The sequence below is a fragment of the Leuciscus leuciscus genome, assembly GCF_965113295.1.
Source record: "Leuciscus leuciscus genome assembly, chromosome: 2".
Taxonomy (NCBI): Eukaryota; Metazoa; Chordata; class Actinopteri; order Cypriniformes; family Leuciscidae; genus Leuciscus; species Leuciscus leuciscus.
The window spans coordinates 60,493,902-60,517,283 of NC_138726.1; the positions used below are offsets into that span (position 1 = coordinate 60,493,902).

The following is a 23,382-nucleotide window of genomic DNA, read 5'->3' on the forward strand; positions in this document are numbered from 1 at the left end:
TTTGGAGAACATTCTTTAAAAACATTATTAAAATGTTTAGTAGTAACATTCATTTAACATTATTCTCTAACGTTCTTAGAAAGTTTTCAGCGGCTAGTTTTATTTTTGTTCCCAGAATGTTCTTATAAATGTTCGGATAACATTTTTTTAAAAACATTATTAAAATGTTTAGTAATAACATTCTTATAACATTATTCGTTAACGTTCATAGAACATTTTCAGCGGGTAGTTTTATTTTTGTTCCCAGAATGTTTTTTTAAATGTTTAGAGAACATTTTTTTAAAAACATTATTAAAATGTTTAGTAATAACATTCTTATAACATTATTCTCTAACGTTCTTATAATGTTGTAAGCGGATAGTTTTATTTTTGTTCCCAGAATGTTCTTTTAAATGTTCGGATAACATTATTTAAAAACATTATTAAAATGTTTAGGTGTAACATTCTTCTCTAACGTTCTTAGAAAGTTTTCAGGGGGTGTTTTTATTTTTGTTCCCAGAATGTTCTTTTAAAAGTTCAGATAACATTTTTTTACAACATTATAAAAATGTTTAATAATAATATTGTTAGAACATTATTTCCTAACGTTCTTATAACATTTTCATTGAGTAGTTTTATTTAAGTTCCCAGAATGTTCTCCTTAAAGGTATAGATAACATTCTCTAAGAACACTCTAAAAATGTTTTGTGATGACATTGTTGGAACATTATTCCTAATGTTCTTATAACATTTTTAGCAGGTAGTTTTATTTAAGTTCCCAGAATGTTCTCCTAAAAGGTAGGATAACATTCTCTAAGATCACTCTAAAAATGGTTTGTGATGACCTTCTATAAAGGTTTAATCATAACATTTTTAGAACATTATCCCTTTACATTCTTATAAAGTTTTTAGCAGGAAGTTTTATTTTTATTCTTAGAATGTTCTTCTAAAAGTTAGGATAACATTCTCTAAAAATACTCTTAAAAATACTACTTAACATTCTTATAAAGTTTTTAGTGGGAAGTTTTCTTAAACATAAAAAATGCTTAGCTATAACATTGTTAAAACATACAATTTTATTAATCTCTAAAATAAAACAAAAATCTAACAGGTTTATGAATGGCATTCACATAAATTATTAGAAGTTCTGCGTACAGTAGATGCCCAACATTACATGAAGAACTCAGTAAAGTCCAATGTGCAATCATACGTCTTGAGTGCTGTTTGCTCAGAGCGCTCATCATCAGTCTTTGCTTGTCTTGGTTCTTGCAGAAAAAAAATAAAGTCATCTGCATTAATAGGTGTTCTACTGTTCTTCTCTTCTAGTTTTTCAGCTGCTCTCCCAGTTAGCAGAATTGAGCTCCTTTCTCTGTGTGCATGGTAGAGTTTTTCCTCATAGCCTATAAAAGAAGATCATGCAACAGTGTAAACAAAAATAATACAAATACATATTAAGATCACAAGCAATATTGACTTTGAAAACTTTCAAAATTAGCCAGCCTAATTATTAATCAGAAATTAATTAGATTAGTTTATTTAAAAGTATAAATATGATACCTTATGAGTATCTATTTTGTTTCTGTAATTTAAAACATATACTTAATCCATTATATACATGTTAATAACACAACTAGAGGCTAAATTATTTTAACAAACTACAAACTTGGCTTGAGAAGTGTGAACCTCGAACTCAGGTCGCCTTGAGCACAGCTGCAGCATGTCACAGCACTGCCCACGATGCTTTGCTCTGACGTAACAGCTCATTTTCATCAGTTATATTGTCTATGGATTGTTAGGCTACATTTCTTACAGATTCCTGCTTGTTTTAAATCAGATACAGATAAAGTAGCACTGCATTTGAATGCATTGGCTATAGAACAATTTCTAGTGTGATTTAATCATACCTGTGAATCGTCTCTTTGCTATTAGCTAAGCTGTAAGTTTTAGTTACTTCAAAAGCAGAAAGAAATATATGCTATAACTTCTGTTTCTTATTGAGAAATCACAGGACAGTGTTGACACTAACTTTTTGTGCTCCAGTAGGTTTCTGTGTGCGCACAATCTGCATGTTAAATGTGAGCTACTGTCTGTGCATATGAAAGCTTGTTTCCGCCATGGAATACAATTTTTAAAAAAGGTAATTGCGACTCACAATAATTCAAACTTTTTTTTCTCAGAAGTGCGAGATATAAACTCGCAATTGGCCGTTTGAAAGTCAGAATCACAGGATAAATTAGTAAAACCTGAGAAAAAAAAGCAATTCTGGCTTTTTTTTTTTTTTGCTGTCTTTTCTATATGAGAACATTAATGCACTTCATCAATACAGCCGCTCTGAGAGTCACTTCAGCAGCATTTTAGCTTCATTTGAGAAAAACTATCATCATATCATAAAACACAGAGAGACTCAAAGGTCTACACGGCAATCCGTCAAATAAAAGTTTGGTTTAACCTTTGAAGAACGTTTTGCTTAAATCATTACATTTTAAATAATTGGTTATAGCAATTTAATTAAACCATTAAAATGGAATCAAGAAAACAAACAAAAAAAACTTTTGGGAGATGCGAGAGTGAAGTAGTCCAGTGATAATTAACAGGCAGCCATGGTTAATGCAATTTGCAAAGACCCGCCCCCTTTAGTTACTGTTGCTATGTCCAACAAGCCATGGCGCTCTCACGCCACACATCATGTTGTCACGCAATGAAAAATACATTGCGGATCACAGAAAAAACGCTGAAACGTTTAAACGCCGAGACAAGACAGAGCGGGTTACTTTTGATAACAAAGTCTCAACATTTAATTTGTGTAATTTTTGTAGAAAAAAATATTTTTTTGTAAAATAAAAATGTAAAAAATAAATACCTGTCAATCAAACTCCCTCGAAGGGTGAATTCTGAGGGGAGTAAAAAAGACAGCTCACAATTCTGATATTTTCTTGCAATTGTGTGTTCCTGCCTCACAATTCTGAGAAAAAAAAAAAAAACTGTAATTTTACTGATGGAAACAGACAGTAAAAAAGTGGACTTCAAAGATTTCTTATTCTGTAGCTCCCTGTGGGATTTTTTTGACAAGTCCATAAAAATGCATCCATCCATGATAAAAGTACTCCACACGGCTCTGGCAGGTTAATAAAGGCGAAAGGTGAAGCGAAGTGATGCGTTCGTGTAAGAAACATATCCATATTTTATATTTTAGGGCTGGGAATCGATTAAAAAAAGTAACTGATTATTTACACAATTTGCTGTAATTAAATGCAATTAATTGCATTTCCCCCAAGCTTGTAATCATCAATATTTAAACTTAGAATAACCTCATTAAACAACAAAAAGGAAAAAAGAAACAGAAAATAGCCCTGTATTCAAATAATATTAAACATCAATATATCAATATATTATTATTTTCAATAATCAATCAACATAATCAATTTAACAATTTATTATTATATATTTTTTTTTACTAATTATCAAAATAAAACATAGTCCTACAAAGCTATTATTACAAGAGCATGTGATCAGAGCAGGTAATTTTACCATTGTTGCCAGCATGACTATACCAGCTCAGTAGGGCTATTTCACAGAAGTCTACTACTGAGAAATTTCACGTTATTTGACTTTGCTTTTCCAGTGCATGATCGGTACATGATTGGAGCGTTTGGGCCGTTAACGACAGAGCAGAACGCGCAGCGCAAACACGGAGCAGAACATTGAGCAAAGAGCTCAATGTTTGCTCACTGTTGTGTGTGTGTGTCAGTGCGCCGACACACACACACGGAATGGAGAGCGCGGCGCGGAAAAGACCTGCTCATGAAAGCTGCGCGAGAATAAAACCTGATTTCCGAACACGGAGGGGCGGGACGGCATATTTTGCAGCCTTTTCCGCAACAGGAAGTCATTAAAACGAGGCAAAAAAAGTGCTGCGTTAATTGCGTTATTTTTTTTAACTCGTTAACTCGTCAGCTAAATGAATAAATGTTAAGCATCTCAAATTAATCGCGAAGATTAACGTGTTAATTCCCCCAGCCCTACCATATTTATAACTTTATCGACTTAAATAACTAGCTTCCAGCAGACAGCCATATGCAAGTAAAATTACGCCTAGGGTTGGGCGATGTCCCCTAAATTGGCAGTTGACGATGTTTACAGTAAAACATCGCGATGGACGATGATATCGTCGGGGGGGGGGGTCTCCTAAGAGACAGGGAGAGTGCACATTGTAGCTACTTACATCTACTGTGTTTACGCCACGGGGATACTCGGCTTGGCATTTTGAAATATTTCTATGTTTATTTGGCCGTTCAGGCGCGCAACCGAAGACAAAGACTACTATGTTGCGCTCGGAGCGCGCGCGCACCATCCTGTCAGTAGAATTCAGTTCTCTTTCGCGACTTATCGTGCTTTTAATATTTCTTTTCAATAGCACATCCTGCTCTTTTCTTTCTCATTCATGTTTTGTTATGAACTTTACATAATCGTCAACTGAAATCTGTGCGGATTATCAACAATACGATACATTTATAGCACATAAAGGGTCTCTGCGGCAAAAGTGAAAGTACCAGCGGCCAACGGGTGAAATGTTTCTCTTTGCACAGCAAAGCACCCGTTTCAATATATTAAAGTTTATAAAGCCTACTTTTACATTTTCATTGCTGTTTTAAAATGAATTTCGCCATCACCTTAAACAAGCTGCTCTGCTTGAATCCCAGTGCAGGAGCTGTAACTGTTAAGTTAGGTTACCACAGAAACGTAAGCGTTTGGTTGATTGCTGTGGTGACTCGTGACACTCGCGAACAGCACTGAACACACACGTCTTCATTTTTTTTATCGTTTGTTGGTAAAGGGTGAGAGACCTTGCGAGCCACACGAGCCATAGGTTCCCAACCACTGGTGTACACACGAAAACGAACTGCCGTGAGACTGGGCTGGTCTGACAGGGTGGGGGGCGTGGCATCACGATGGTGGCTCTCCATCGTGATGTCGGTCAGCCATCACGATGGACGATGATATCGTCCATCGGCACAACAACCCTAATTACGCCCAAAGAGTTATAGAGTCAACGCATCGATACGCATATGCGCCTGCAAAGGCTACGCTTCGGCCGCCATTATCCATCTATGCGTAGCAAAATGTGTCGTCCCAGTTTTTGATACGCGACGCACCGTTGTATGCAATACTATGCGTTGTTGGTGGGGGCAAAACTGCAAGTTGCTTGCGTCCGACGTGTAGACTATAAAAGGCTCTTGTCGGTGTATGACGTAGGAGTAGCATAAGCTTTGACGGCTCTCGCGGTTCAAACAAACAGGGCTAGGCAATAAATTCAAGCTCCTCCCACATTTCTCTTTATATGATTCTCTTTAATGATAATTTTTCTAAAAATCTCTGTGGAAAGAAAGTCAGATATAAATCTGACTGGGACAGATATAAATCTGGCACGAGGGAGAAAAAAAGAGATAATTTTTATTTTGGAGTGCATTGTGCCTTTAAAATTGACTACGGTTTTATAAAATGCACTGGATACTTACTAGTAATGGACTTCTTTCTCTGTTGGTGCCTGTTCTGCTCCGTAAACATTGGTCCAATGCTTGATCTTAAGAAAATTTAAAAAGTGTGTTAATGTGTGTTAACAGACTATTGATCTGGGTGACATAGGACCATTTTTTATGTTTTCCTTAAGTGTTAGGCTATATAAATCTGGAGAACCCTTACTAACATTAACCATGGTTTTGCTACACTAACTAAATGGTAATAAATTATTGTAATCAATCCACCATAAAAACATTGTTTCTACAGTTTACTATAATAAAAACCATGACTAATTTAGCAAAGGACCCTGGGAACATGTCCTAAAAAGAACAGCTCATCCAAAAAATAGAGTTCTCTCGTTATTTACTGGTACTCCATGTTGTTCCAAAACTGTATGAATTTATTTTGTATAACCTTAATTAAGATATCTTGAGAAATGACTTCACTGTTTTGTTTTTTTCCATAAAATGGGTTCCAATGTTGTTTAATTCCCAACATTCTTGTGTTTCACAGAAGTAAGTCATACAGGTTTGAAAATAATTTCATTTTGAAAGGACATTTATGTTTGGGTCAGCTAGGCCCGTAAACTCATATCAAGAAGACAGGTAAAATATTGTCTGGAGGGTTTGGACCAGTGTGCCTTTGAGCAGAGTTTACATGTTCTGCCCATAGACTGTAAAAAAATAGGTTCTGCCTCTATTTCACGTGTATTTTACTAGACAATACTCACCGCAACTGAAGATCGTATGGCTGGATAATATTTATTCCCAAAATTCCTGGATAATGGGAAACACACACATACAGCAATATTAGCTATTTGTATTTACTTACTAAAAGAGACATTTGCAAAAGCTTGCAAAATTTTACTCACCAGCTCAAAAACATATTTATGATGATGACTCATCATTTTGACGGTAGGCCGATATCCCGCGATCAACAATATTCAAAAGTCTAGTTTTCATAGTGTGGTTCGAGTTCCTCTCTGTATAAAGACACAATGTTCTCAGTTCACTCATTGTAAAGCTCAGACTATGCTGAGGTTTATTTTTTTATCAAAAACTAACTTAAGTTAGCTGACAATATTTAGGCTACACATGCAGCCTGAAACATTGACATAATATCGATATTGCTCTAACCGCATTTAAAATTAGCTTCTCAATTTAACACAATATATTTTGATGTAGCAGAATGTATTTTTATATAAAATAGTTATTTACCTTCCGCAGATTGCAATATGTCCGTTACACGTACGTTGTTAAAATTCGTTGTCCATTTACATCCCGCAACTCGCTCAAAATAAAAATGTAACAGTACGATGCAAAATAATCCATGTTTTAAACAATGTAAAAGCCACAGAACCGAAGGAGGCTAGTACTGAAGATGCCGAGCAGCAGCAGCACACACACACACACACACACACACACACACACACACACACACACACACACACACGCATAGCTGCCATTGGCCAGATTCCTGGATGACAGTCTGAATAACCAATCATGCTCAAAACAACTCGAAGAGACAGCCAATAATGTGGTAACATTGCAATTACAGGAAAAGATTACATGTTTTAAAAGAAAGAATATGAAAAAAATGTGCACGTGCTATTTATTTAGTTGTATTTGTAAGCTGGCTGTTATATTTAATCAATTGGTTAAATGGTGTCTTCATTGCAGTGCATGATAAAAAAAAAAAAATTACAATAACATATAAATAATAATAATAAATAACATAAATAATATATAACATATATAACAACATATATTTACCACTGCTCTGCCAAACAGCAGTTTAAAAGAGCAAACATATTATATATTAAACAGAGCAAACATTGCATATGTAGGCTATTCATATACAATTCTGTATACCTACCTACATGAAAAACTAATGTATTGGTATCATGGTAACATTAGAGTTACATTCATGTGACCCATAATGATCCTTTTGCACTTTAAAAAAAAATATTGACCTTTCCTTTAGAAACACTCTTATGCCTAATAATGTCAACTTGCTTTTCACCCTGTGTGGCACAGTTACACAACCTGTTGGTTTAGGGTAAATCCTCTGTCCAACACAACACTTTGCTAACATTGGCATAATTCTATACAAGTTGCAACATATACCCCGGGTTTCACAGGCAAGGTTTACGCCTGTAGTCCCAGACTAAAATGCACGTTTGAGCTGTTTTACCTGAAAGCAACTTGCACTGACATATCTTAAAATATGGCAGTGCCATTGTTTTGTCTCAAGATGCACACCAGTAATGTTTCTTTTTTCTTTTTTCTAAGGCACATTTTTAAAAGCTAATTAAATGCACTAAGGCCTTATCCTGGCTTAATCTAAACTCTGTGAAACCGGGTCTGGGTTAGAAATTAAGGGTTAAGGTTAACCCTAACCCTTGTCTACAGACTTTTATTTAACAGCATGGATACTCCAAGGTGTTGACTGCAGTGGTTAGGCCTTTAGCGTTGATACAGGACGAATAACTTCTCACTGTGACAGTCTGTAATGTATTTTAGCAAAGAGTGTTTGTATGGATTGTCCCTAATTAAGCTAGAGCTATTGGTGCATTCAATTCATGTCATAAAGATCGTATTTACAAGTTGAACGCCAACACAATGATGAGAATATGAGTAGGAAGCTCAGGATTTTCTTTAACCCCGAAAGTTTACAGTGGCTTCATTAATTTAAAACATTAAACAAAATTGTAAAACCTCATAAATACAAACTTCCCAGGAGGACTTAAATGCACCATATGTTCCATTGTGAACCCTGTTGGTCTGCTGTCTGACCAGCAAGCTCAATTTAACAATAATTGTGTAGTTTGATTGCTAAATGTTACATTTAAAATGTTCTAGTTTTGTTAACACGTCACATTACAAGAATGTTTTTTAAAAACACTCATCATCTCAGGTCTCAGTGATATACTCAAAACATTTTACGAACGTTTATTTGATAATGTTCCTCCTCTGTTATTATGGAACATTGTGCCAATGTTTTACTGAGAACATTATATAATCTGTTATCTCAACAACATCCTCAAAACATCCTCAAAATGTTGCAAGTAAAATGTTCTAATTGTGTTAACACATAACATTACAAGAACGTTTTATAAAGAACATTCAACATCTCATCTCTCAATGATATCCTCAAAACATTTTTCTAATGTGACAGAGAGAACATTCTTCTTTTGTTTTTATGAAACATTGGGACAATGTTATATTGAGATCATTGTACAAACTTTAACTTTAGCAACATTCCCAAAATATGCTCAAAATGTTGCAAGTAGAACATTCTTCTTTTGTTATAATGAAACATTGGGACAATGTTATTTTGAGATCATTGTACAAACTTTAACTTTAGCAACATTCCCAAAATATGCTCAAAATGTTGCAAGTAAAATGTTCTAATTGTGTTAACTCGTCACATTAGAAGAACATTTTATAAAGAACATTCAACATCTCATCTCTCAATGATATCCTCAAAACATTTTCCTAACGTGACAGAGAGAACATTCTTCTTTTGTTATGACAAAACATTAAGACAACGTTATTTTGAGATCATTGTACAAACATTAACTTTAACAACATTCCCAAAATATGCTCAAAATGTTGCAAGTAAAATGTTTTAATTTAGTTAACTTGTCACATTAAAAGAACGTTTTATAAAGAACAATAAACATCTCATTTCTCAATGATATCCTCAAAACATTTTCCTAATGTGACAGAAAGAACATTCTTCTTTTGTTATGATGAAACATTAAGACAACGTTATTTTGAGATCATTGTATAAACTTAAACTTTAACAACATTCCCAAAATATGCTCAAAATGTTGCAAGTAAAATGTTTTAATTTAGTTAACTCGTCACATTAAAAGAACGTTTTATAAAGAACAATAAACATCTCATTTCTCTATGATATCCTCAAAACATTTTCCTAACGTGACAGAGAGAACGTTTTTCTTTTGTTATAATGAAACATAGGGACAATGATATTTTGATATCATAGTACAACTTGTTACTTCAGAAACATTCCCAAAACATCTTTTGAATGTTGCAGTTAAAATGTTATATCTTAGTTTTCATATAACGTTATAGGAACATTTTTTAAAATGAGAAAACATCCTTAAAATGTTCGGTAAACATTACATTCAAATGTTTTCTTTAGAACATTAACCAAACTTGTAGGGAATGTTAGCGAAAGTACTGAGAACGTTCCCTGCTAGCTGGGATGCCATTGTGTCTACCAGTGTTTCCAAACCTGCCATCTCCACTGTGAGGAAGGTCTGCTACCCAAATAAATCAGCCACCACAGCTGCTATCAGATGGGGGATAGAACATGAGGAAGAGGCAAGGCAGGCCTATATCACTGTTATGGCACCGCAGCATGAAAACCTGAAGGTAGAGCAATGTGGGTTCATATTAAATCCATCCTTTCCAGAAGTCGGGGCCTCACCTGATGGGCTCATCCACTGCACTTGTTGTGGAAAAGGCTGTCTGGAAGTCAAGTGCACGTTTAAGCACTGCAACACCCACATCCTACAAGCCTGTGAGGATGACATAAATTTCTACCTCCAGGTAACTGATGGTAAAATTAGCTTGAAGAAGACGCATCCATACTACAGCCAAGTGCAAACACAAATCTTTGTGACTGAGTCAAAGTTCTGTGACTTTGTAGTGTGGACTGTGATGGACTGTGTTGTGGTTAGAATTTTACCTGATGCGGGTTTTTGGAGCATGTGCTTACCTAAAGCACAGGAGTTATTTCTGAAAGTGTGTCTGCCGGAGCTTGTGGCTCACCATTACACTGGGGCAGCCTCCACAACACCGCATGTCAAGCCTTTAAGAGGAGTCCCGCAGACATCTCGCACAGATCCCCCTATGACATCCAGGCCAAGGAAACGGGCTCTACAGAAGATAGACAAACTATGGTGCCTCTGTAGAGGTCCTGAAGGACTGGATGACATGGTAGCATGTGACAATGAGAACTGTGTAGTTCAGTGGTTCCATCTCCGGTGTGTGGGGCTTAGTGAGGCACCTTCAGCCAGCGAACCGTGGCTATGTGCTACCTGCACACAGACAGGCTGACATATTTAGGCACTATTGTGTGTTGGTAGGTGTTGCGGCTATAAGCAGCCCAAAATAGTGCTGCTGAGAGGGACTAAACACAGATACATAAGCACACTGTGACGCGCTCGAGATTATTTTGCAATGATTCGCTCCCAGGCTCTGTTAAATATTAAAATATTATATATATAAATATAATATATATATATATATATATATATATATATATATATATATATATATATAAATATTAAGTATATAAAAATGTTATAGTCTGTGTATCCTTATGAAAAAAATAACTTATATTGTTCGTACTGTACATACTTTCAAATGAAATTTTATTCGATTTAATATTATTTATTTTTTACTTGTTTACTCACATGTTCTGCACTTCTGCACTTGTTCTTATTGTTTACTAATCCATGTTCTGTACACGTTCTTATTGTTCGTTACGTTGTTCGTTATAAATTCGTCACACCTGCCTTCTTGTTTCTTTCTTTTTATTAGTTTGAAACAAGTAAACAAAAATAAAAAGGACAAAATATCAAAAATAAGCAAATTAAGTTCAGGGTTGAGAGAGAGAGAGAGAGAGTGTGAGAGAGAGAGAGTGAGAGAGACACACAACATGTCTCATCATAACTATGTATACATAAATTTCATGTTGCACAATAAATTGTTACTATGAATTTTTATCTAAACAACTGCAATAATATATTCACCAAACTTCTAACAACAATATAGCAATATATACAGCAATATAACAGTAACAATGACAATAATAATAGTTCAGCTTTCCTTTTAGATTATGGTTTCATAACAACACTGGGGCACATATTAGTCAGAGCACAGCACACGCACACAATTTTGTCTAGTAAGACCATGTTTTCGCCTTCGCAGGGAACCACCATGCTTAGTGGAATTGTGTCATTCAATATGCTGTACTTTCCGCGAACACAACCGATTACCCTCTCCACATGAACCCTGAGGTGCGCTATCTTCCTGGTGTCTTCCACATCCTTTGCATCCAACTGACAGCGGCCTCGTGTGAAGGCGGGCGTTTTCACTTCAGCACACATCAGTCCAACGCTGTCCCTGATGTCGAACCCACGATCCGCCAGCACCAAGTCTCCAGGGAGCAGATGATTAAGAATGCCACAGTCCTCTGTCACCTGTTTGTCACTCACGCGACCACCCCACCCTTTTGAAATGAAAGATATTGCTCCCTGTGGTGTAATGCCGATAAGGTATTTCAGTGTGTGTTTGTGCTTGTAGTGGGAAAATGTTTGTGCCCTAGCTTTAAGATTGGATGCCCTCTCAATGCCAATCTCGAAACAGTCCACAATAACTGCTACGCGATCCCCGAAAGCCTCCACAAACTGATGTGGCATGGTACCTCGCAGACAATGCCTCTCTGGCCAGTGCACCAGTGGCCTTAAATGTTTAAACATTACAGCTATGGTGTCTCTGAAAGTAACTGAGACTGTCTTCCTGTCTAAGCCAAATAGATGTGCTACATGTTGAATTGGCAGTTTCAGCCTGAGTCGCATCAAAGTTAAAAGGACCATCTGAAAGGGTGAACGTTTTCGACCTGTCTGTAGGCATGGAAGGAGCTGCGCCAGCACACCCATCAAAACAGCGAAGCAAGGCAGACCAGTGTAGTATTTCACCTTAATTTCATTGCCTTCAAAGAAGCGCTCATCAAAATTCTTCTTGGAGATCTCTTCCTTCAGTTTCCTGTTCTCCTCTAGCAAACGGTTGATCTCAGCTTGCCTCTTCCCACAAAAAATGCAATCATCTTGTTCCCCAGAGTCAGAGGGTGTGTCATCGGCCATCGGTGTGTCAACAGGTGGGTCATTGGATGTGTCAACAGGTGTGACACAGCAAGCATCATCAGATGTGGCGGCAGAAGGTGTGGTAAAGGGTGACACAACTGCGGCTTGCTGCCGTTGAATCCTCCGTTGGTATCTGTCAGAATTTCCACTGATCCCTTTGTGGCCAAGGTGTAGAGACGGTGCCCAATCAGGGTCGCACTGCAACATTTCATATGCTGGCTTGCCTGAAAATTCTTTTATAAAAAAAAAATAATAATAATTAAACTACAGAGCTCCAGCAATAGAATAATATGTAAGCTATTAATAATAATAAAGCATTTTAACATTTTAGCTACAGACCTACAGCTTCAGCAACAGAATACTATTTAAGGTCCAGTGCAGAGGAGACTAATGTTATAGCTAGGATTTATAGCTGAACAACATAACTTTAGTTAACTGCTAAATTAATACATTCAATGTAAATGTAGCTAGCTAGTTAACTCTGGCAGCTGAAAATCTATTGACCATGTCATAAAAATATCAGTTATCAGTTAGCCAAACGGCTAATCGCGATTAGCCGCGATGCTAACGGAGTTGACTACAAAGCAAAGCAAAAAGACCACAGCTTTGATAATAATACCTTACCTTTGTGAAAGTGCCGTGAGCAAACAAGCATGTTTTTTGAAATATTATCGAAGGTGATGGTTTTCCTCCGTACAGCGGCGACCCAAGCCATCCGACGTCTCTTGGTGATTTCTGACCACAAGTCTCCTTGTGTTTTTTTCCAAGTAGGAAAATTGTGAAAACTAATATGATTAAAGAGGCGTTTGCCCTGTCGATCGTGAGACCGATTACTACAGTTAACAACACAACAATACTGAACCATTTTTCCAAAAAAATAACCTAAATTAATGACCAAAGACCAACGTTACCTACTGCTTACTATACGCTACTATACTGTGTACATCTACTTCCGTACCGTGATTCCCACAATGCATTGCGACGTGACGTAACGATCCCGAGCTCTATAGACACTGATTGCTTTGTAGAGTGTTTTCTGTTTATATTTATGAGTATTTTGATCGTTTTATATCCGTGTGGATGTACTCAACGATCTTTCTAACTGCGTCATTTTCCATGTGCTTTCTAACGAGGTGAAATGTATTTTGAATAGGTGGAGCTTTATACAACTTAACGATTTACCATCTTCTCTCTTTCACTGCTCTGTGTGCAGGTAAATGTTTTTATCATATAGTGTTTAAGAATTAACTCTGTTCATGAAGTTGTATTTTCTGTATTGTTAAGAAATTTTTGGTACGAACTGTGTTTTATAAAGTACTTAATTCATGGTTTTACTAAAAATACTAGATGTTATTTCCATTAATTTCATACATTTAAGAGTAACATAAAATGGATGATGTAAGCTGTGTAATCAGTTTTAGATGATCACAAACCAAAGTTTAAGAATGAAAAGACAGTATTGAATTGGTTACAAAGTCTGTAATTTTCCTGGAGAGATTATTACACTTCAGATTTGTTTTATTTTTGTTTACTGTTTTGTTAAGTACACTATAATGTGAATGAGTAATGTTTACTGTGATATTGAGAGCAGCAGAGCTAAAGAGAACTGCTGTGGGTGGAGCTTTATACAACTTAACGATTTACCATCTTCTCTCTTTCACTGCTCTGTGTGCAGGAGAATAAAATCGGCTGTCATCTACATTTCGAGTGTGTGTGTGTGCGTGCTAATGAAGGGTGGGACAAACCGGGTCGAATAAGAAAAAGCAACAGTCACATTGGTGCCGTGACTCAGGACTTCAGTCAAGGTGGTCGAAGATCATCTGAACATCGGACCGGCGGGCTTGTCTTCATTCTTCTCTACACAGGACTTTCAGCTAAGCTTTAAAGTTATCACGGGACAAAAGAAAAAAAAAAATGAAAAGAGACTTTTGAATAGACACTTTGAAGTGATTTTATTTTATTATTGAGTTCAGGAATAGTTGCAATTATAGAATATATTTTGCATTTTTTTTTCCTTTCTTTTCTAACTTTTATGCTCTCATTAATTGATTATGGAGAACGCAAGGTTAACTGAATCTCGCTACATGGGCACTCCAGTTAGTGTTGGTCGAGGGAGAGGTTTATTAACAGCACCAATTCCCTTCCCAAACATTAGCAATGGTATGGGGTTAGTAATGTGCTAATAGACTAAATGTAAATGTAATAGCTAATGTGAGTCCTGCTCCAAATGGTAATGAGAATCCTATTAGTGTAAATGGCAGCAGTTCCGAAACGACGCAGCCAATTAGCACATCAACTCCAGTCCTTACCAGTGACATGATGAGTCAGATGGGTATCATAGTGCAGCAAGTAGGCCTACAACTGGCGGACAGTATCCTTGAACATTTGAATTTGCACAGTCAGACAGAAGTTACACCTAAGCATACTCAAAATAGCCACCATAGTAGATACATGCCTGAGCAGAGTTCCACGTCAAGTGCATCGCAGATTCAAGTAGTGCGTCAGAGGGAAGTTAAAAGATCCTCCAATTTTCAGAGGCAACGCATCAGACACTGTTACACTTGATGAGTGGGTGGAGCTCATGAAAAACTTCATAAGAAAAGGATTTCTGCCTACTGAAGAGCAGGGTGAAGAAATTTTAATCCACCTGAGAGGCAAAGCCAAAGATGTTGTTAAAGTGGGTATGCAGTCTAGCGGATTGAATATCAGAACAGACCCTGATGCAATCTACACCATTTTACGGAAGCATTTCAGTTGCCAACAGTATTCTCCTATCCCACTGCAAGATTTCTATACAACTCTTCCAGATCCTCAGGAGGATCCCTTTGATTACTGGTTGCGCTTGAACCATACTGCTGACATTACGGCTGAGTGTCTAAAACAGCAGGGCAAGGTGCTAGACAATCAACTGATTGAGGTCACACGTATGTTCATTAGAAATTGTCCAGATTCAGATCTAGCGCTGACATTTCGTTCAAAAACCATAGACAAATGGACGGCTTATGAAGTGCAAGAGATCCTGAACGAGTATCATTCAGAGAAAAGTCTTAGGGCCACGGGAAAAGGAAATGGGCCGAATGCATGTGGAAAAATTTCTATGAATGAGATGCGTGTAAGTCCTGGCCCATGCACAGTAAAAGCTGAACAGGATTCTCTTCAGTCAAAACAGTCAGAAAATATGGCTTTGGAAAAGGTGATCGATATGCTGGAACGAGTTCTGATGAATAATAGTGGTAAAGCACAGGCAAGCAAGGAGTACAGGAAGAGAAGCAGCTTGTCTAGAATTCCAGGCTTGAATGAGGCGCCATGCTTGGTGTGTAAGGACACCTCACATTCTGCTCTGTTTCCAGTGTTTTTCACCTGACCACCCCAGAAACTGGTGTCCAAAGGAAGGGAAGAATGCTCCCTTGGGCAACCAGCAGTCAAACTGAGTGATCTACGTGTGAGGGAGGATCACGTAGATCTTGAGAGTGAAGCTCCCGTATCCAGTTTTGGTGAGATGAGAGATTATGAGTCCTTAGGTGAAATGTTCAGTGATGTAACTTCAGACAAAACAGTCATCTTTCAGAGTGTTCAGAGAGTTAAAAAAGCTGATAGCTTGTTTTACACATCCGTTTCAGTTGAGACTGATCTCATTTTCAAAGCTTTAATTGATAGTGGATCAATGGCATGTGCTCTTAGTGAGTCTGCGGAAGAACGATTGTTGAAAAGTAACCCAGATATGACAAGCCAGTCAGCACAAAATATTGTCATTGTTGGTTGTGGTGGCCATCATGTTTCCCCTACTGCAATCTATGATCTTAATGCTACAGTGTACGGCTGCTCCATGACAATTCCTGTTTTGGTTGTGCCTGGACAGACTGAAGAGATGATTTTGGGCACGAACGTCATAAAGAGAGTCCTGATGCAATTAAGAGAAACTGACGGTTACTGGAGGCTCATGTCTAAGTCAAGTAACAATGAGAGTGATGAGTGCTGTATGTTTCTATCCCTTTTCTCAAATGCCGAGAGGTGGAGAGGTGAATCCATACCTGAGAAAGTCGGTACTGTAAAGTTGCAGAGGAGTGTGACATTAGAGCCACAAACTGAACATCTAGTTTGGGGTAAGCTACCTCAGTCTTCTGTCTTGTCAGTTGGCAGCACTGTCATCATGGAACCAACCGAGTCTAGATCGAGACCAAGGCAAATATTGGTCGGGAGGGTCATAACACCACTATGGGGAGATGGTTCTATCCCCTTGAAAGTCATCAACCCCACTAATCACAGAGTTGTGTTGAAGAGAAATGCAAAAATAGCTGACGTGTCGCCTTGTATTGCAGTGCAAGATTTGCCGCTACCAAAACAGATTCAGTCAAATCTACAGTGTATTGAGGAACCCTTACCACCTAGATCCGGTGAAGAGATGAAGCGTGTTTTGAGTGAATTGAACCTTGGTGAACTTGATTTGGAGTCATGTGAAGTGTCTGCCCACTGGAAAGACAAGTTGTTGCAGCTTATTGAGAAGCATGAGTCCGTTTTCTCAAGAGACAAAATGGACTGTGGAGAGGCCAAAGGCGTTGTCCATCGAATCAACCTCACAGATGACAGACCTTTCCGTTTTCCTTACAGACGCATACCACCGAGCCAATATGCTAAACTGAGGACAGCATTAAATGAGATGGAGGAAAAAGGTATCATCCGCAAGTCACAGTGACTATGCGTCCCCTCTCGTACTAGTCTGGAAGAAGAATGGCGATCTCAGGATCTGCACTGACTTCAGGTGGTTAAATGCGAGGACTGTCAGAGATGCCTACCCATTACCACACCAGTCCGATGTGTTGGCGGCATTGGGTGGCAACACATTCTTTTCCACCATGGATCTTACCTCAGGGTATTATAATGTCCCCTTAGAGGAAGAACACAAAAAGTACACTGCATTCTCTTCGCCATTTGGTCTCCATGAGTACAATAGGCTTCCTCAGGGTCTCTCTAATAGCCCAGCCACTTTCATGAGAATGATGATGTCTATTTTTGGAGACGAGAATTTCAGTAGTGTTCTCTGTTACCTTGATGATTTGATGGTGTTTGCTCCTTCTGAGTCAGTAGCCCTTCGACGCCTTGAGATGGTCCTTTTGCGGTTGGCACATCACAATCTAAAGCTGGCTCCGAAAAAATGTTTTTTCTTGAGACGATCTGTGAAATTCCTTGGACACATTGTATGTGAAGAAGGGATTAAGACTGATCCTGGTAAAGTTGAGGCAATTAACAACATACAAGCTTCTGATTTGATGGAACCCGATGGAGAAACACCATGTCAAAAAAAGATCAGGTCCTTTCTTGGAATGGTTCTATATTATCAACATTTTATTGAAGGATGTTCAGCAAAAGCTAAGCCTCTTTTCAAGTTAACATCAGGTTCAGTCAAACAGACTCCTATCACGAAAGGACGCAAACCAAGAAAGAAAATTAGTTACCTCAAACTTTCCCCAGCTGATTGGACAGCTGATTGTGAGGAAGCTTTGCGCACCCTAAAACTAGAACTGACAAGAAATGTGACATTGGCTCATCCAGACTTTGACCAACATTTCATTCTGGCTGTAGATGCATCTTTTGATGGAGTGGGAGCTGTATTGTCGCAAGTTCTGCCAGGTGAAGAGATTGCCAGGCCTGTAGCCTTTGCAAGTAGAACTCTGTCTCGCTCACAAATGAACTATCCAGCTCACAGATTAGAGTTCTTTGCCTTAAAGTGGGCTATCTGTGAGAAGTTTAGCCATTGGCTAAGAGGAAGACACTTTACGGCGTGGACCGATAATAACCCTCTTACATATATTCTGACTAAGCCACGGCTAGATGCATGTGAGCAGAGGTGGGTGGCAAAACTAGCCTCTTACAGTTTTGACCTGAAGTATGTCCCAGGATCGAAAAATGTTGTTGCGGATGCTCTGAGTCGTGAGCCATTTGTCCAGTCTTGTATTGGACATCGCCTTATCACTGAACCATACCTGTCTCTCTTGAAGGATGTCAGTGATGTTGTTGACAACTCTGTCCAAAATGCTTTCAAGTGCACAAGTAATCATCAGGTGGTGCTTAAGGGTGACAAAGCTTCTTGTGACCCAAACAGTGATGGACTGTTGCCTTCAGGTTCTTCCGGGAGCCAGGAAGTTTCTGCGGTGTTGGCAGCTCATTCTACTGGCGGCTTGAGTGAAGTCATGGGGACTGTACCAGTCATCTCACAACCGCTACAGATAAGCCCTCCGCTACAGCACAGCAACATTGTTAATGAGCAGGAGCAGGACAGCACCTTGTGTCGGATTCGGTACTATATTGAAAGATGTCGGAAACCATCTAAGAAAGAACAAGCAAGAGAATCCAAAAGTGTGCGTAGATTGTTGAAACACCACGATAAACTTGTCATCTGCGATGGTGTACTGTACAAGGTGAAAAGAGATCCGAAGCTGAACAAGAAACTGTACCTGTTTGTTGTGCCTGCTTCCTTAAAAGCACAAGTTCTCCATGGAATCCATGATGCAGCAGGACATCAAGGACGTAGTAGAACACTGTCACTAGCGAGACAACGATTCTTCTGGATTGGAATGAGAAAAGATATTGATGATTATGTGAAGAATTGCTGCCGCTGTGTGGTTGGTAAAACCTCAGAACCCAATGCTTGTGCTCCGTTAGAAAGTATCCGAACATCAGAGCCACTGGAGCTGGTCTGCATCGACTTTTGGTCTGCAGAGCTCAGAGAAGGAAAGTCTGTGGACGTGCTGATTGTGACAGATCATTTTACAAAAATGGCCCATGCTTTTTCATGCCAGAATCAGTCAGCCAAACAAGTTGCAAAACGGCTCTGGAATGACTTCTTTTTAGTTTATGGATTTCCTAAGAGAATTCATTCTGACCAGGGGGCTAATTTCGAAAGCAAGCTAATCAAGGAACTATTGACCATGGCGGGTGTAGACAAGTCACACACAACACCATACCACCCCATGGGTAATGGTATTGCTGAGAGGTTCAATAGGACTCTTGGAAGCATGATCAGAACATTGCCTCCTAAAGCAAAATCCAAATGGCCACAGATGCTACAGCAACTTACCTTCTGTTACAACTGCACTGAACATGAGACAACGGGTTTTGCGCCATTCTTTCTTATGTTTGGCAGAGTTCCTCGTCTCCCAATTGATGTCCTGTTTCAGAATGTGCTTTTAAATGAGGATGTGGTGGATTTAAAAGATTTTGTGTCCAAGTTGAAGAATGACTTGCGGGAAGCAGCACGTATAGCACAGGTGCACACCTTGAAAGAACAGGAACGACATGGCAGACTTTACAACAGAAAGGTGAAAGGATGTCCACTGGCTGTTGGTGATCGAGTGCTGGTTGCGAACAGAGGTGAAAGAGGTAGAAGAAAAGTTGCTGACAAATGGGAGTCATCTCCTTATGAAGTCATGATTGTCTACCCTGACATCAATGTTTACAGGATCCGGTCAATCAACTCAGACAAAGTGAGGGTAGTCCATAGAAATCTTTTGTTACCTGTGAACTTCCTACCGATTGATGAACCTCAGGAGCAGGATCAAAGGTGCAATGACGTGAATGATGACATGGCTCAAGGAGACGAAGTCGACCATGATGATGAAATTGCTCAAGGAGATGTTGACCATGATAACAGAACTGCAAATTGGGTATTGAGTAATCCTGATGAATTTGTTGAGGAAGATGGTCATACCAACCGAACAGACTTACCTGATGTGTCGGATTGTGTGTCGGAAATCTTGGACTCCGTGAGTGTTGACACTGGGAACCTGAATGAAAGGAGTGAAGTCAAAGTGCAAAGTGATGTCGAAAGAAGTGATGAAAATGTAACAAGTGATGTCAATTTACCTGAAGTGAATGGTCAAGACTCTGATTCGACTCAAGGAGGACAGTTTAAGCATGAGGTTGCAAAGGAACCTGTGGTGTGCACACAGCCAAGACATGTTGATGCCGCAGTAACTCAAACAAGACTTGGCAGAGTCATTAAGCCTCCTAGAAGACTGATTTATGAAATGAACAAACAACACATAGAAAGTTCAGACTCTACAGTGAGTTCTTTTGTTTATTTAGTTAAAAGCATTTTCACATAAACAGTGACATTTGATTTCATGCATAGTTGAGAACACAAAGGAAACATATTGATACAGAGATTTGAAATCAAATTGGGAGTTAGTATATAATGAAATTGAGGTGTAACAGGCATCTCTTTAGTCTACTGTAAGATTGGGAGTAGGCACCTTCCTTGTCTTTATGTACTCCTTATGGGAGAATCAATTGATTGACAGTTAATCATACTCCATGTACATTTTCTTTTCTTCTTTACTGATGGAAAACATGAAGTTGGGAGTTCAATACCCCGTTTTTTTTTTTTTTTTTGTGATGTTGGTTTTTCTTGTTATGGTATGTCCCCATTAAGCAGGATTTAAGGGGGGTGTATGTTACGAGATAAATGTTATAGGTTGTGGGTTCTTTAAGTAAATCCTGCAATAATGGGATTGTGCTTCCTATTGGCTGCGCTGGTGGCGCTGTAGCCCATTGTGTTTGAACAATCAGCAGCAGAGCTAAAGAGAACTGCTGTGGGTGAGTCGTCTCTATGGTAGCTCCACACTAAAAGTTAAAAATATATAATTTTATCTCAAATGTTTGACACTTTATAAAAGGATTGCTCACAATAGACACTGATTGCTTTGTAGAGAGTGTTTTCTGTTTATTTATGAGTATTTTGATCGTTTTATATCCGTGTGGATGCACTCAACGATCTTTCTAACTGCGTCATTTTCCATGTGCTTTCTAACGAGGTGAAATGTATTTTGAATAGGTGGAGCTTTATACAACTTAACGATTTACCATCTTCTCTCTTTCACTGCTCTGTGTGCAGGTAAATGTTTTTATCATATAGTGTTTAAGAATTAACTCTGTTCATGAAGTTGTATTTTCTGTATTGTTAAGAAATTTTTGGTACGAACTGTGTTTTATAAAGTACTTAATTCATGGTTTTACTAAAAATACTAGATGTTATTTCCATTAATTTCATACATTTAAGAGTAACATAAAATGGATGATGTAAGCTGTGTAATCAGTTTTAGATGATCACAAACCAAAGTTTAAGAATGAAAAGACAGTATTGAATTGGTTACAAAGTCTGTAATTTTCCTGGAGAGATTATTACACTTCAGATTTGTTTTATTTTTGTTAAGTACACTATAATGTGAATGAGTAATGTTTACTGTGATATTGAGAGCAGCAGAGCTAAAGAAAACTGCTGTGGGTGGAGCTTTATACAACTTAACGATTTACCATCTTCTCTCTTTCACTGCTCTGTGTGCAGGAGAATAAAATCGGCTGTCATCTACATTTCGAGTGTGTGTGTGTGCGTGCTAATGAAGGGTGGGACAAACCGGGTCGAATAAGAAAAAGCAACAGTCACATAATGACGATCGTTTTCAGCCGCGGCATTTATCAAGGGGAGGTATTGCGTACACCTGGATTTCAAAGGTACGCGCAGCTTCATAAATCAGGCGATGAGAGGAGTGTAAGCATAATCTTACGCCAATATATACGCCCGTTTCTACGCAAGAATGATAAATGAGGGCCAATGTGTTTAAAATGACATTTCATAAAACAAATGACAATTTATTAACCCATTCAGACCCTGCGTCCATTACAATGGACATCACATGTCAACCCCCCTTTTTTTACTTCTGGAGCATTTCACCTAGTTTAAAGCCTGCAGTCCATTAGATTGGACGCTTGTCATCCAATCAAATGGCAGTAAAGCTCTGCATGTAGTAATTATTTTAAAAAAAACACTACTTTGAAGAGAAGCATGTCAGCCCTTCACTCCAAACACAGAAGCAAGCAACATTTTCTATGGTTTTATTTACATTTTTTGATATGTTTGCCAGTATTTCATAGTTTGTATGTAAAATAGAAAGATTGAACTTAATAATTACAGTTAAAAATGGATTGTTGAATTGCAAATTTTAAATCAGGATTTTTTCAAATGTGTCTGTCCATTAGAATGGACAGTGGGTTCAAAAGCCTGTTACTGAAATCACATTCCAGTAACTGAAGTCCAGTAATGCTGATTGAAATTTCTTATATAAAAAATCTATATCACAGTACCGATACATTTTTTTAACTTTTTCATATGCAGAATATAGTTCTTGAAGTGCTTGAACATATAGCTGATGGAAGTATCTCAGATGTTGACTTTATGTGGAGGGATGATGAGGAAGATGGAGATAAGAAAAATATCCGTATTTAAAACTTTATAAAGTAAAATGACTAGCTTCCGGCCAAACGAAACATACGGATTTGACATAAATCTAAAGCCTAACTTGAAAATTAATTATTTTTCTTACACAAACGCATCGCTTCGCTTCAGAAGGCCTTTATTTACCCCCAAGAGCCGCATAGAACACTTTTATCATGGATGGATGCACTTTGGACTTTCAAAACAGAAACAAGCATTCACTGTCATTATAAAGCTTGGAAACCAGGACATTTTTTAATATAACTCCGATTGTATTCGTCTGAAAGAAGAACGATGTCATACACACCTAGGATGGCTTGAGGGTGAGTAAATCATGGGCCAATTTAAATTTTTGGGTGAACTATCCCTTTATAGGTATAGTACACCCAAAAATGATATCACTTACTCATCCTCATGTTGTTCCAAATCTGTATGAGTTTCTTTATTCTGCTGAACACAAGTGAAGATATTTTGAAGAATGTCGGTAACTAGACAGTTGACAGTATAGCCATTGATTTCCATATTTTTTCCTACTATAGCCTATATTTCCTAATAACTACATATTATATTAGTATGATATAATAATATCATTATTAGTAATTATTTAGAAAATTATAATAATATTTATCAGTAATGTATCAATATAGATATTACAGTACAATACCGTATAATTAATTACAGCAAAAGCAGATCAAATGACGAAATACAGTACAAATAC

General features: G+C 37.9%; 1 long non-coding RNA gene across 2 annotated transcripts; it reads right to left on the bottom strand.

The window, feature by feature from the left end:
• Positions 1-1,013: 1,013 nt before the first annotated feature.
• Positions 1,014-6,947, bottom strand: LOC309492546. Of its 2 annotated transcripts, XR_014203565.1 has the most exons (6): positions 6,714-6,947; positions 6,368-6,478; positions 6,227-6,272; positions 5,496-5,560; positions 2,840-2,941; positions 1,014-1,379 (listed from the first exon to the last, which is right to left on the bottom strand). It is a non-coding gene; the product is annotated as an uncharacterized lncRNA (long non-coding RNA). The 2 variants fall into 2 exon arrangements; XR_014203564.1 differs by lacking the exon at positions 2,840-2,941.
• Positions 6,948-23,382: the final 16,435 nt, after the last annotated feature.